Source organism: Triturus cristatus, chromosome 7, assembly GCF_964204655.1.
Source record: "Triturus cristatus chromosome 7, aTriCri1.1, whole genome shotgun sequence".
Taxonomy (NCBI): Eukaryota; Metazoa; Chordata; class Amphibia; order Caudata; family Salamandridae; genus Triturus; species Triturus cristatus.
Genome location: NC_140590.1, coordinates 1152905228 through 1152917583, shown reverse-complemented (window position 1 = coordinate 1152917583; position 12356 = coordinate 1152905228). Strand labels below are relative to the sequence as shown.

At 53.6% G+C, this 12356-nt stretch overlaps 1 protein-coding gene across 1 annotated transcript in view; it reads right to left on the bottom strand.

The window, feature by feature from the left end:
• The window catches only part of KDM3B (lysine demethylase 3B), an 867558-nt gene that overhangs the window by 368013 nt on the left and 487189 nt on the right, over positions 1–12356 (bottom strand). The window lies entirely within an intron of this gene.

The following is a 12356-nucleotide window of genomic DNA, read 5'->3' as shown; positions in this document are numbered from 1 at the left end:
GACTGATGAGGAGCAGGAAGCAGAGAGTGAACCTCTCCCTGACCTCCTCTCCTACAGCCCAAAAGATGGATCAGTAGATGGTGTGATCTTTTCAGACACCCTCTCTGCCCAACAGCAGACTGGCTGCAAGCAGGTCTTGCAGCAGTATGCTAGCCTCTTTTCCCTGACCCCTGGTCTGACAAACTGGTCTACCCATGATGTGGACACTGGTGACAGTGCACCTGTCAAAAACAAAATCTATCGACAGTCAGACCAAGTTAAGGAGAGCATCAAAGCTGAGGTCAGCAAGATGCTGGAGTTAGGGGTCATTGAACCCTCTGAGAGCCCCTGGGCCAGCCCAGTGGTTATGGTCCCCAAACCTCATCAACAAGGTGAAAAGAGAGAGATGAGGTTCTGTGTGGACTATAGAGGGCTCAACTCTGTCACCAAGACAGATGCTCACCCTATCCCAAGAGCAGATGAGCTGATAGATAAATTAGGGGCTGCCCAATTCCTCAGTACCTTTGACTTAACTGCAGGGTACTGGCAGATTGGCATGGCCCCCGGAGCAAAAGAAAAGACAGCATTCTCCACCCCTGATGGGCATTATCAGTTTACTGTGATGCCCTTTGCGTTAAAGAATGCCCCTGCCACTTTCCAGAGGCTGGTGAACCATGTCCTGGCTGGGCTGGAGTCCTTTAGTGCAGCTTATCTTGATGATATTGCTGTCTTTAGCTCAACCTGGCAGGATCACCTGATCCACCTTGGAAAAGTTTTAGAGGCTCTGTACAATGCCGGTCTCACTATCAAGGCATCCAAATGCCAGATAGGGCAGGGCACTGTGGTGTACTATGGCCACCTTGTAGGTGGAGGCCAGGTACAGCCCTTACAGCCCAAGATCCAGGCCATCATGGACTGGATAGCTCCAACAACCCAGACCCAAGTTAGGGCATTCCTTGGCTTGACTGGATACTACAGGAGGTTTGCGAAGGGGTATGGGTCCATTGTGACCCCCCTCACAGAACTCACATCCAAGAAGATGCCCAAGAAGGTGAACTGGACAGTTAGTTGCCAAAAGGCTTTTGACACCCTAAAAGAAGCAATGTGCTCAGCACCAATTCTAAAAGCTCCAGATTATGCCAAGCAGTTCATAGTGCAGACTGATGCCTCTGAGCTAGGGATAGGAGCTGTCCTATCCCAGACCAATGATGAAGGCCAAGACCAACCTGTTGCTTTTATAAGCAGGAGGCTACTCCCCAGAGAGCAGCGTTGGAGTGCCATTGAGAGGGAGGCATTTGCTGTGGTTTGGTCCCTGAAGAAGTTGAGGCCATACCTGTTTGGTACTCACTTCCTGGTTCAAACTGACCACAGACCTCTCAGATGGCTAATGCAGATGAAAGGGGAAAATTCAAAACTACTGAGGTGGTCCATCTCCCTACAGGGAATGGACTTGAAGTGGAACACAGACCAGGGACTGCCCATGCCAATGCAGATGGACTTTCCAGGTTCTTCCACCTAGACAATGAAGACTCCATAGGGCAAGGTTAGTCTCATCACCTCTCGTTGGGGGGGGGGGCCACATGTCAGCCCCTGGTAAATGGTACCCTAGGTACCCAGGGCCTTGTGACCAGGGAAGGCCTCTAAGGGCTGCAGCACACCTTGTGACACCCTTAGAGGTCCTGTACCCTTACACACACACACTGCCTTTGCAGGCTGAGTGTTTGGGTGCAAGACAAAAACAAAGTGCCATGCCCATCACCTACACTGCCATGGCATACATCACCCACCCCTCTAGCTGGGTGCCTTATGCCAATGGTGTGGGCACAGGAGCAGGAGCCCTGTGCCCCTACAGTGCCCAGGTCCATTCCTGAGCACTGTAAGTGCAGTGCTGCCATTTAAGAGTACATGGGGCTGAGAGCTCGTCAAACACTAGCTCCACAGCACCATAATGGCAACACTAAAGACTGAGAAGTTTGGTATCAAACTTCTCAGCACATTAAACCCACACTGATGCCAGGGTGGGATTTAATGTACCCAGCACCCCAGAGGGCATCTTAGAGGTGCCCCCTTAAACCTAACCTGCAATCCACGTCTGCTCTGAGGCTGCCTAGGCTGCCACCCAGCAGACATGTTGCTGGACCCCTGGGTAGGAGAGCCCCTGCTCTCCTGGGCCCGGAACAATGCACATCCTGGCTGAGGTGCTAAATCTCCTCCCCCAGGATGGGCAGGGGGAAGCTTCAAAGGCATGCCGCCTCTGTGAACTTCCCCAGGCCACTGCCACCCCCCACTTCGGCAGGAAGCTTTGGCCGGAAACCCCAAATAAGGACAGGGGATGTGCCAGCCTGCCAACCCCACCCCTCAGGTGGGGGAAGCGAGGTTAAGCACATCTCCGGGCTCTCGCCATCTTGAAGATGGGGAGCCCTACCCTATCAGGACTAGGCTACTGCCCCCCTCCCACAGGAGAGAGGCAGGATAGGGGGTGTACCCACCCCAGGACAGGGACCCATTGGTCCCTGCCCTTCACCTACCTGTAACACCCCTAAATCTAGTATATAGGGGCACCCTGAACCTTCCTTCCCCAGATTCCAGATTCAAAACTACAAAGAGCAAGAAGAAAGAAGACCTGCCCTGCAGCTGCTAAAAAGAGGAAGACACCAACTGCTTTGGCCCCAGCCCTACCGGCCTGTCGACCCTCGAACCTGCTCCTGCTCCAACCTGGCATCTCTTGTGGCCAGCAACCTCACCAACCCCGGAGGAGGACCTGGCTACCTTTTGGCTCTAAGCCCCTGGGACTCACATGAGTAGAGGCTCTACTCAAAACCTACCTCTAATACCTGGCAGCAGCCCGAAACCGCAAACCCAGCACACACTGCACCAGCCAAGCCTGGCCAGTGCCGGAGTGAACAAAGACCCCGAGGACGACCCCATGGCGACTGACCCAGAGTCCGGCACCCAAGGACCTCCCTCGACACTCCTGAAGAAGCCTGCAGCCTCAGAACAAGGTGCCCCCCCCCCTACTGCTATCAACAGAGGGTAAGCTTTCCAGACACCAAAAGGCACCCCTGCACGCGGCGCCCCGCGGCCCCCTGTGGCCAATCCAGGGGTACCTACATATCCTCCAACTACCCAACTTACCTCTCGAAGTGGTGGTGGCACCTTAAGAGTCCTCGTCCCCGAGCTTGCAGTCTTTCTAAACCGGAGATTTCCCATTGAAATCAATTGAGCGCCCGAAGGCTCAAAAGCACCCTGCACCCAGCTGCCCGAGTGGCCCTGGCAGTGAAAACTCTACACCTACCTACTTCCCCACTTGCCCTGAGTAAGTGACCAGGAGCCCAGCTCCCACAGCCGCGTGGCTTGCCAGTCAGCAGCCACCAACCAAGGCCCCCCCTATCCCTCATAGGATAACATTGGGCCTAACTCTCTCTGCACCCGACCGCCCTAGAGTCGCTGAGGGTGAACCAACTGTACCTACCTGACCCTGGGGGACCCCTGAGTCTATGCCCAGAACCTCAACTCTGCCAGTCGAGTACTTACCCTTAAACCGCAAACTCTATTTTCCTCATAGGGTAACATTGACTGGCTTTTTCCTGAAATTTCTTCTAAGTGTGGACTTTTCAAATCTTCAAATATTCACCAAAAATCAGCCAAGTAACGAAAATGAAATTACTCACCTGCTCTTAGGTGAGCTCCCAGTGGAGGATCTTGGTGCCCAGCACTGACTCTGAAAAATACTTACAACTGTACTTACCCGTAACCCAATTTTCTTCCGTAGGATATCCTTGACTGTTTTTCTGTGAACTTTCTTCTAAGTGTCGATTTCTGCAATCTTTAAATATTCTTCAAAAATCGTATAATATCTGAAAACGTAATTACTTACCTGTTTTGGATAAAGGTCCCAGTACTGAGTCTAGGCACCCAGTACTGGATTAGAAAAGTAACGAGAACATACTGTACCCGCAACTTGAATTTTCTTCCCTAGGGAATCATTGACTGTTTTCTTTGAAATATTTTCTAAGTGTCAACTTTGAAAATCGCTAAATATTGTTTAAAAATCATTACAGTAATGAAGTCGACTTTCATCACTTGATTCTGAGTACTAACCCAGGACTGAATCTAGGATCCAGTTCTGGAATTCCAAAAGTAATCTAAAAAGTAATCTGTTGCAAATAACTTGAATTTTCCATTGAGCTCAATGCATTGTTGTGTTTAAAATAGAGTTGCCTATTGCAACCACTTGTAACTGTTTACAAAAGTCAATTGCATATTGCAAAAGTATTTACATGAAACATCTCATTCTGAGAAAGTATATTTTAAATCCAAGTGTTGGTTCTAAAATAAAACAAGCATATATTTTTTTATATATAAACCATTGGCCTAGAGTTCAGTTATTGAGTGTGTGAGACCATTTGCTGACTGAGTGTGTACAACAAATGCTTTACACTGTCCTCTGATACTGCCTTACTGCTCGACCAAGCTACCACTTTAGAGAGTAAGGTTATATCTAACTTTAACCTCTGTCAAACCCTAGGGGACTGTGGACTCTGTACACCCTGTACCTATTAAGGAACAGTATATACAGAGCCACTTTCTCACAGCCAGGTCCAACAAAAGGACTATCCACCTCAACAAAATACTCTTCTGCACTACCATCCCTACCTTTGCTGCAGAGAAACCCACAAAAAGCTGATCATTAACTCAATACTTGGTACAGTCTATGCATAAGATTAAAGCCCTACATGTAAAGGAGTCATGACTTTGGTTAGAAGGTCGCCAGTGTGCTTAGAACCAATTTGTCCAGGAAAAAGGTGGAATAGGGTGGTTGCAATGAGTGTCACTTGGGCAATAAGCTGACGTCATCGCTATGAGGAAGACAGACTTCAAGGTAAGCGGACACAGCAAACAGCTATATATTGATTTGAAAGGCATGCACATGTCAACATCAAGACCATGTTAAGGTCTCAATGTAGCATTTCAAAGTTTTTGGGAGAACTTTGGAGATTTATTAAAGGTTTAACTCCGGTGATTTGAACAAGCATAGTTGGTCCAGAAAAAGTAGAAAGGCCAAAAGGGCCAACATCTAACCTTTCACAGTGAAAACCACAATGATTTGCATAAAACAAAACAAATAAAAAAATCTGAAAGCTTTGCCTCTAAGTGGTCTGTATTCACAAATCTGTTGCAGCACCCAGTATACATTTATTTTGTGGAAGGGCATCTAATGGCAAGGATGACATCCACAATTTCTTTCAGGAAATTAAACGCAATCAATTGCTGATGCTCAATCGTCATGCATGGAGGTAAATGTTGCTTAGATTCAGATGGAAGGTCCTTCCCTTTTACTGATAAAGGAGGTCCTCTAAAAGTGGTAGCCTGATGGAAGGTCAGATAACAGGACTTCCGAGGACCACAGTCTTCTGGCCCAATCCGGAGCAACTAGGATAACTTGCCCTGGGTGTTCTTACGTAGGAGTCACTTGCTTCATTCCAGCCAGAATGTACTTCCTACCAAATGTTCTTGTGGAAACTAATGCTCAAACTCTTTGAAACCGCACATTCTTGAAGATTGCAAAAAGCTATAACCGTGGTTTCCCCACTACTGGAAGAAGCCCTGCCCCACTTCAGGTTTTAAGTGCCACTGGTGGTTCTGCCGGATGGCACCTGCACTGTTAAGCCACTCTGGCAATCAGGGACCTTGCCATGTGATTGATGACCAGAAAGATGCCCTGAAATTCTAGCCGCCTCCAGAATCACAAGGCCTCATTGCACAGGATCCAAGACCCAAATCCGCCCTCCCGGTACCAAACGGCACTGGTGTTTTCTGGAAAAACTGCAATAGGGCCAGACAAATGGCTTGCAGATCTAAAAGACTGAATTGGAGCAGGCTCTCCACTGGAGACCAGAGTCCTCTGATCTCCACCTCCCGCAGGTGGCCACTCTAACCCAGCAGTGATGTGTCTGCCACAAGTGTCAAGAAGGGAGAATGGTCAGCTGCACAACAAACTACAGTCGGTCAGCCACCACCGCAAATCTTCAGCTGGTACCTCCGCAATCATGAGGGTGTTGTACAGGCAGTCCTGGTGCTGAGCCCACTGGGATCTCAAGTTCCAACTTGCATGTGAGATATAGCATAGTTGTCATGGAGGATGCATGAGACTAAGATGACGAGAAGAATTAGAACCCCCCTCACTTGGATCCAAGAGGAGCCTGAAACACTGGGACCATAACCAGAAGATTCTGGAGTGGTTGTTGCAAAGTGAAGTCTCTGAACTCCACCATACCCAGTAAAGCCCCCAATGAATAGAAGCCTCTGAGAGGAAATCAGGTGGTGGTACTTCTCTTTGTGGTGACACCCAAAGATGTTATTAGTTCGTCGTCTTGAGGTGCAAATCCTAAACTTTAAGATGGGTGGAGACAATGACCACCACCTAAGAAACCCTGGTAAAGTCGAAGGAGAGCACAGCAAACTGAAAATTCACCTGGCCCTTCTTCAAGCACAGGTTATGCCTGTGGGACGAATGTTGGGCATATGAAAATAAACGCCCTGCACATCCGAGGACACCATCCAGTCTTACAGGTCCAGAGCAGATAGGATCTGGGCCCATGAGAGAACATTTTGGATCTGTCCTTCCATAGAAAGGCGTTGAAGAACAAGTTACTTACCTTCGGTAACGATGTATCTGTAAGCAACATTAGTTAGTTAGATTCCTCACCTTAGAATATCCCCAGGCGTCAGACTGGATCCGGAAGATTTTTCGTCAGCAATACCCCTTGCGCGTCGCTAGGCGTCGTCTGCGGCTCCGCGTCCATCGTCGGCGTCATGCGCCGGAATGACGTCGGAGTACTTAGACGCCGCCCTCGCGCGCTGACGTCAGTTCTTGTACATAGCCTTCCGCGCCAGGAACGCAGAGCCATGCAAAGACCGACACTGGTGCCAAAAATAAAATCTAGGGGCCTGAAAAGGATAACCTTAACCCTAGATGTCAGTTCGCAGAACGGGGAGGATGGGTGGGTCGGTGAGGAATCTAACTAACTAATGTTTCTTACAGATACATCGTTACCGAAGGTAAGTAACTTGTTCATCTGAAAGAAACACGTTAGTTAGATTCCTCACCTTAGAATAGATACCCAAGCAATACCATCCCCGGTGGTGGGTCTGCGAACCAAGATCACACCAGAAAGTCCTGGAGGACAGAACGGCCAAAGAAGCCATCCCTCCGGACTTGGCTGTCAAGGCAATAATGCCTGGCAAACGTGTGTAGCGAAGCCCACGTCGCCGCCTGACAGATGTCCTGCAAAGGGACTCCCCGTCCCAAGGCAGTAGTAGCCGCTGTGGCCCGAGTAGAATGGGCGCGCAGCCCAACAGGAGGGTCCTTTTTTGCCAAAGAGTAACACATTTTGATGCACAAAACGACCCACCGAGAGATGGTCCGTTTGTGCACAGCTTTCCCCTTCTTAGCACCCACGTATCCAACGAAAAGTTGGTCGTCCACCCGGAACTGCTTTGTGCGGTCCAAATAAAAGGAGAGCGCACGTTTTGGGTCCAGACGGTGGAGCCTCTCTTCCTCTTTGGAAGGATGCGGAGGCGGAAAGAAGGTGGGCAAGGTGACAGACTGCCCAAGATTAAATGGAGTCACCACTTTCGGAAGAAAGGAGGGACGAGGCCGAAGGACAACCTTGTCCGGATGAACAGAGAGAAAAGGAGGCTTTGAAGATAAAGCCTGGAGCTCACTCACCCGTCTAGCCGAGGTGATGGCTACCAGAAAAGCAGTCTTAAGAGTCAGAAGACGAAGAGGACAAATGTGAAGAGGCTCGAAGGGAGCGCACATCAGGAATGTCAAGACCAGATTCAAGTCCCACTGAGGCATTACAAAAGGGACAGGAGGGAACGTGTGAGTAATGCCTTTTAGAAAGCGTGTAACCACAGGGGACTTGAAAAGAGAAGGCTGATCAGGAAGCCGCAAGAAGGCAGAGATGGCAGCAAGATAACCTTTCAGGGTGCCCAGGGCAGAGCCCTGCCGGGCCAGAGAAAGAAGAAAGAGGAGAACTGTGCACCATGCCACAAATTTGTTCCACCGGCAGGCGTATACCGTCTTTGTGGAGGGACGCCTGGCTGCCAGAATGATATCACAGACTTCAGGAGGCAAGTCGAATGGCATCAACTGCCGCCGCTCAATCTCCACGCATGGAGGTGGAGGCTGGACAGGTTCGGGTGGAGGACCGTCCCCTGCTGCTGCGACAGAAGATCCTCCCGAAGGGGCAGACGTATCGGGGGATCGGTCAACATACTGAGTAGCTCGGGATACCAGTATCTTCGTGCCCAATCCGGAGCCACCAAGATGACTTGGGCCCGGTCGTGCCTGATCTTCTTCAGCACTCTGGGCAGAAGTGGTATAGGCGGAAAGGCGTACAACAGACCGCAACTCCACTCGTGACGAAAAGCGTCGCCGAGCGAGTGCCGCCTTGGAAATTCCAACGCGCAGAACTGCTGACATTGCGCGTTCTCTTCGGTGGCGAATAGATCTAACCAAGGCTCTCCCCACTGCTGAAAGAGACCTTGCGCCACTTCGGAGTTAAGACGCCATTCGTGATCCATCATGCACCGGCGGCTGAGTTCGTCCTCTCTGGCGTTCAGAGAGCCCGCCAGATGTTGAACCACTAGGGTGACGCCCTGGTGTTCCAGCCACGTCCAGAGGCGCAGAGCCTCCTGACAAAGGGTCCACGACCCCACCCCGCCCTGTTTGTTGCAATACCACATGGCGGTGGTGTTGTCCGTGAACACCTGCACGACACTGCCCCTGACAGAGGGAAGGAAGGCTTTCAGTGCAAGTCGGATCGCTCTCAACTCCAACAGGTTGATGTGGAGACGAGACTCCGCCGGAGACCAGAGGCCTCTGATCTCCGCCTCTCCCATATGGCCACCCCATCCCAGGAGGGACGCATCCGTCACTACGACATGCTCCGGTTGGGGAAGGGAGAGGCTCCTGCCCATGACCCAATCGCGGTCCGTGAGCCACCACTGCAACTGCTGTGCAGTGCCCTCCGAGATCAAGACATGGTCGGACAGGTTGCCGTGATGCTGGGCCCACTGAAACTTCAGGTCCCACTGCAGAGCCCGCATGCGCCGCCTGGCGTGATGCACTAGTAGGATGCAGGAGGCCATCAGCCCCAGAAGCCGCAACACTAGCCTGACCGAAACCCAGGATAGAGGCCGAAAGATGGGAATCAGGGCCTGTATATCCCGGACCTGCTGTTCCGGTGGATAGACCCGGAACTGTGCCGAATCGAGAACTGCTCCGATGAAGAGGAGCTTCTGAGAGGGACTCAGGTGTGACTTCGGCACGTTGATGGAAAACCCCAGCAAATGCAGGAGATCCGCCGTAGTCTGGAGGTGGGAGACGACTGTCTGGGGCGAGCCCGCCTTCAACAACCAGTCGTCGAGATAGGGGAAGACTGGAACCCCTGATCTGCGCAGATGAGCTGCGACCACCGCCATCACTTTCGTGAACACCCGAGGGGCACTGGTGAGGCCGAAGGGGAGCACGGTAAACTGAAAGCGCTCTTGGCCCACCGTGAACCGCAGGTAACGCCGGTGGGCCGGCAGGACGGGGATGTGGAAATAAGCGTCCTGCAAGTCCAACGCTACCATCCAGTCTCCGGGGTCCAGGGCAGCTAGAACCTGAGCCAAAGTCAACATCTTGAACCTTTCCTTCCGGAGGAAGGCATTGACGTTCCGAAGGTCCAAGATAGGGCGGAGGCCCCCTTTGCCCTTATTGGGAACCAGAAAGTAGTGGGAATAACAACCACGACCTACTTCTGGGCTCGGAACGCGCTCGACGGCCCCCTTGGCCAAGAGGGCGGAAACCTCCTCGTGGAGAAGATGCAAGTGATCCCCCGAGATACGGTGGTGCTGCGGTGGCATGGCTGGAGGGGTCGTCTCGAAGGGGAGGGAGTAGCCCCTTCGGACGATTTGCAGCACCCACCTGTCCGATGTGATGGACCGCCAGTGGAGCAGGTGATGGCGAACTCTGCCGCCCACTGGCGTGGAATGGGCCTGAAAGCTCGGACTAGGAAGGCTTTGAGGCGGATGCTGCCGGGGTGGATGTGGGCTGACCTCGTCGTCCTCCAGATCTGCCTCGGCGGAAACCACGTCCGCGACCGCGCGCAGGTTGGTTCTGCGGCTGGTGGCTAGGCGCACGTGAGGAGGCACCCCTTCCTTGGCCACGAAAGGGGCGAAAAGCGGAAGATTACGACCGCGGGGCCGAGAGGCCCAAGGACTTGGCCGTAGCCCGGGAGTCCTTAAAGCGGTTCAGCGCACTGTCCGCCTTCTCGCCAAACAGGCGAGTGCCATCAAACGGTATGTCCATGAGAGTGCTCTGGACATCGCCGGAAAACGACGTGGACCGCAGCCAGGCGTGACGTCGAAGCGCCACAGTGGTGGAAATGGCCCTACCCAGCGAGTCCGTGGTGTCAAGCCCACAACGTATAGCATGTCGCGCGGCATCCCTCCCATCGGCCAGAGCCTGGGTAAGTCGTGTCCGGACCTCCTCCGGACACAGGGGCAGCGCGTCCTCCACCGCATCCCACAGAGAGTGGGAATAACGGTCCAAGAGACAAGCGGTGTTCAAAGACCGCAGGCCCAAACTAAGGGATGAGAACAGTTTCTTGCCAAACTGCTCCAGTCTCTTGGAATCCCGGTCCGGCGGGGCGGTCGGGAAAGAGGATTGGGAGGTGGAGGCCTGGATAACCAGGCTCTCAGGGGTAGGGTGTTGGGACAGAAAACTGGGGTCGCCCGGAGCAGGGCGGTGGCGCCTGGCAACGTTCCTGTCCACAGGAGGAACTGTGGAGGGCTTGGACCAGGTCCCCTGGAGAACGTCAGTGAGGGCTTCATTGAACGGCAGCAGAGGCTCAGTGGAGCTTGCTGCAGACTGAAGCACCTCAGTGAGGACGTTCGTCCTCACAGCCACGGCAGGTAGCTCGAGCCCAAGGGCTGCGGCCGCCTTGCGCAGCACCACGGAGAAAGCAGCACCCTCCTCCGAAGCCACAGTCGGAGGAGAGAGGAATCCAGTGTCTGGCAAGGTATCCAGACCACTGGCCTCCCCCAGTTCATCTGCCCAGTCCTGGGACAGTTGGGCCTGATGGGCCATAGGATCCTCGGATCCCTCCCAGTAGTCCCCATCATCCGACTCCTGGTGTAGAGGAGAAAGTAACGGAGCCGGGCGGTAGACAAAATGTGTCTCTAGCGGCGTCGATCTCGGCGTCCATCGACGCCGGACCGGCGCCGGGCCCGGACCGGGACTAAACTGGGGCACGGCGTCGAGCGGAGTCGGCGTCGGGGGTGGAACCGGAGTCGACGCCGGTGGAGGAGTGACAAGGTTGACCGGCGTCGACGGGGACTCGAGAGCGGGTCCCTCGGGCGCTTGCGGCGTCGAGGCCGGAGCCGTCAACGGCGCCGGGGCCGCCGGCTGGCAAGGCAGCCCAGTCGGGTCCGCGGGGCCCGAAGGCGCACCAGCGGGCGCCGACGGCGGAGCCAGGTTCCTCATGGCCGAGAGGAAGGCACTGACTTCCGCCGGCGTCGCGTTAGTCCCAGGGACCGGAGGGTATGGGGATGGACGCGGCGCCTGCGGCTCCGCCGGAGCCGCGGGGGTGGAACCACCCTGACCCTCGACCGAGTCGCGCGACCGGCGAGGGGAGTCCGAGGAGCGATGTCGTCTCTTGGACTTCTTGGAATGCTTCGACTTACCCGAAGACTTTGATCCCGACGACCGATGGTGACGTCGGCTGCGGCTCCGCGACCGATCCTTGGACCTCCTCCTGGACCGGGATCGAGAGGCGCGCGAAGCCGAGTGGCGAATCTCGAGAAGCTTACGGGACCGCTCCCGTCTAGCCTTCGAGGTCAGGGCCTTACAGTCCGAGCACGACTCCGCGTCGTGGTCGAGGCCCAAACAGTACAGGCACCGGCGGTGATGGTCCGTAACCGACATCAATCGGCTACAGTCCGTACAGGCTTTAAACCCAGGCATCCTACCGGCACCGGTGTCGATAGACAGGATCAAAAAGGATCAAAAAGTTCGTCAAAAATTGACTAAAGGGGTAGCTCTCCCGGATCTGCGCTTACTGGCGCGGAAAAAAGAAGAACTGACGTCAGCGCGCGAGGGCGGCGTCTAAGTACTCCGACGACGTCATTCCGGCGCACGACGCCGACGACGGACGCGGAGCCGCAGACGACGCCTAGCGACGCTTAAGGGGTATTGCTGACGAAAAATCTTCCGGATCCAGTCTGACGCCTGGGGATATTCTAAGGTGAGGAATCTAACTAACGTGTTTCTTTCAGATGGGAAAGAAAAGCAACGATATGCCAGAAGACTTTTTGGAACAAAG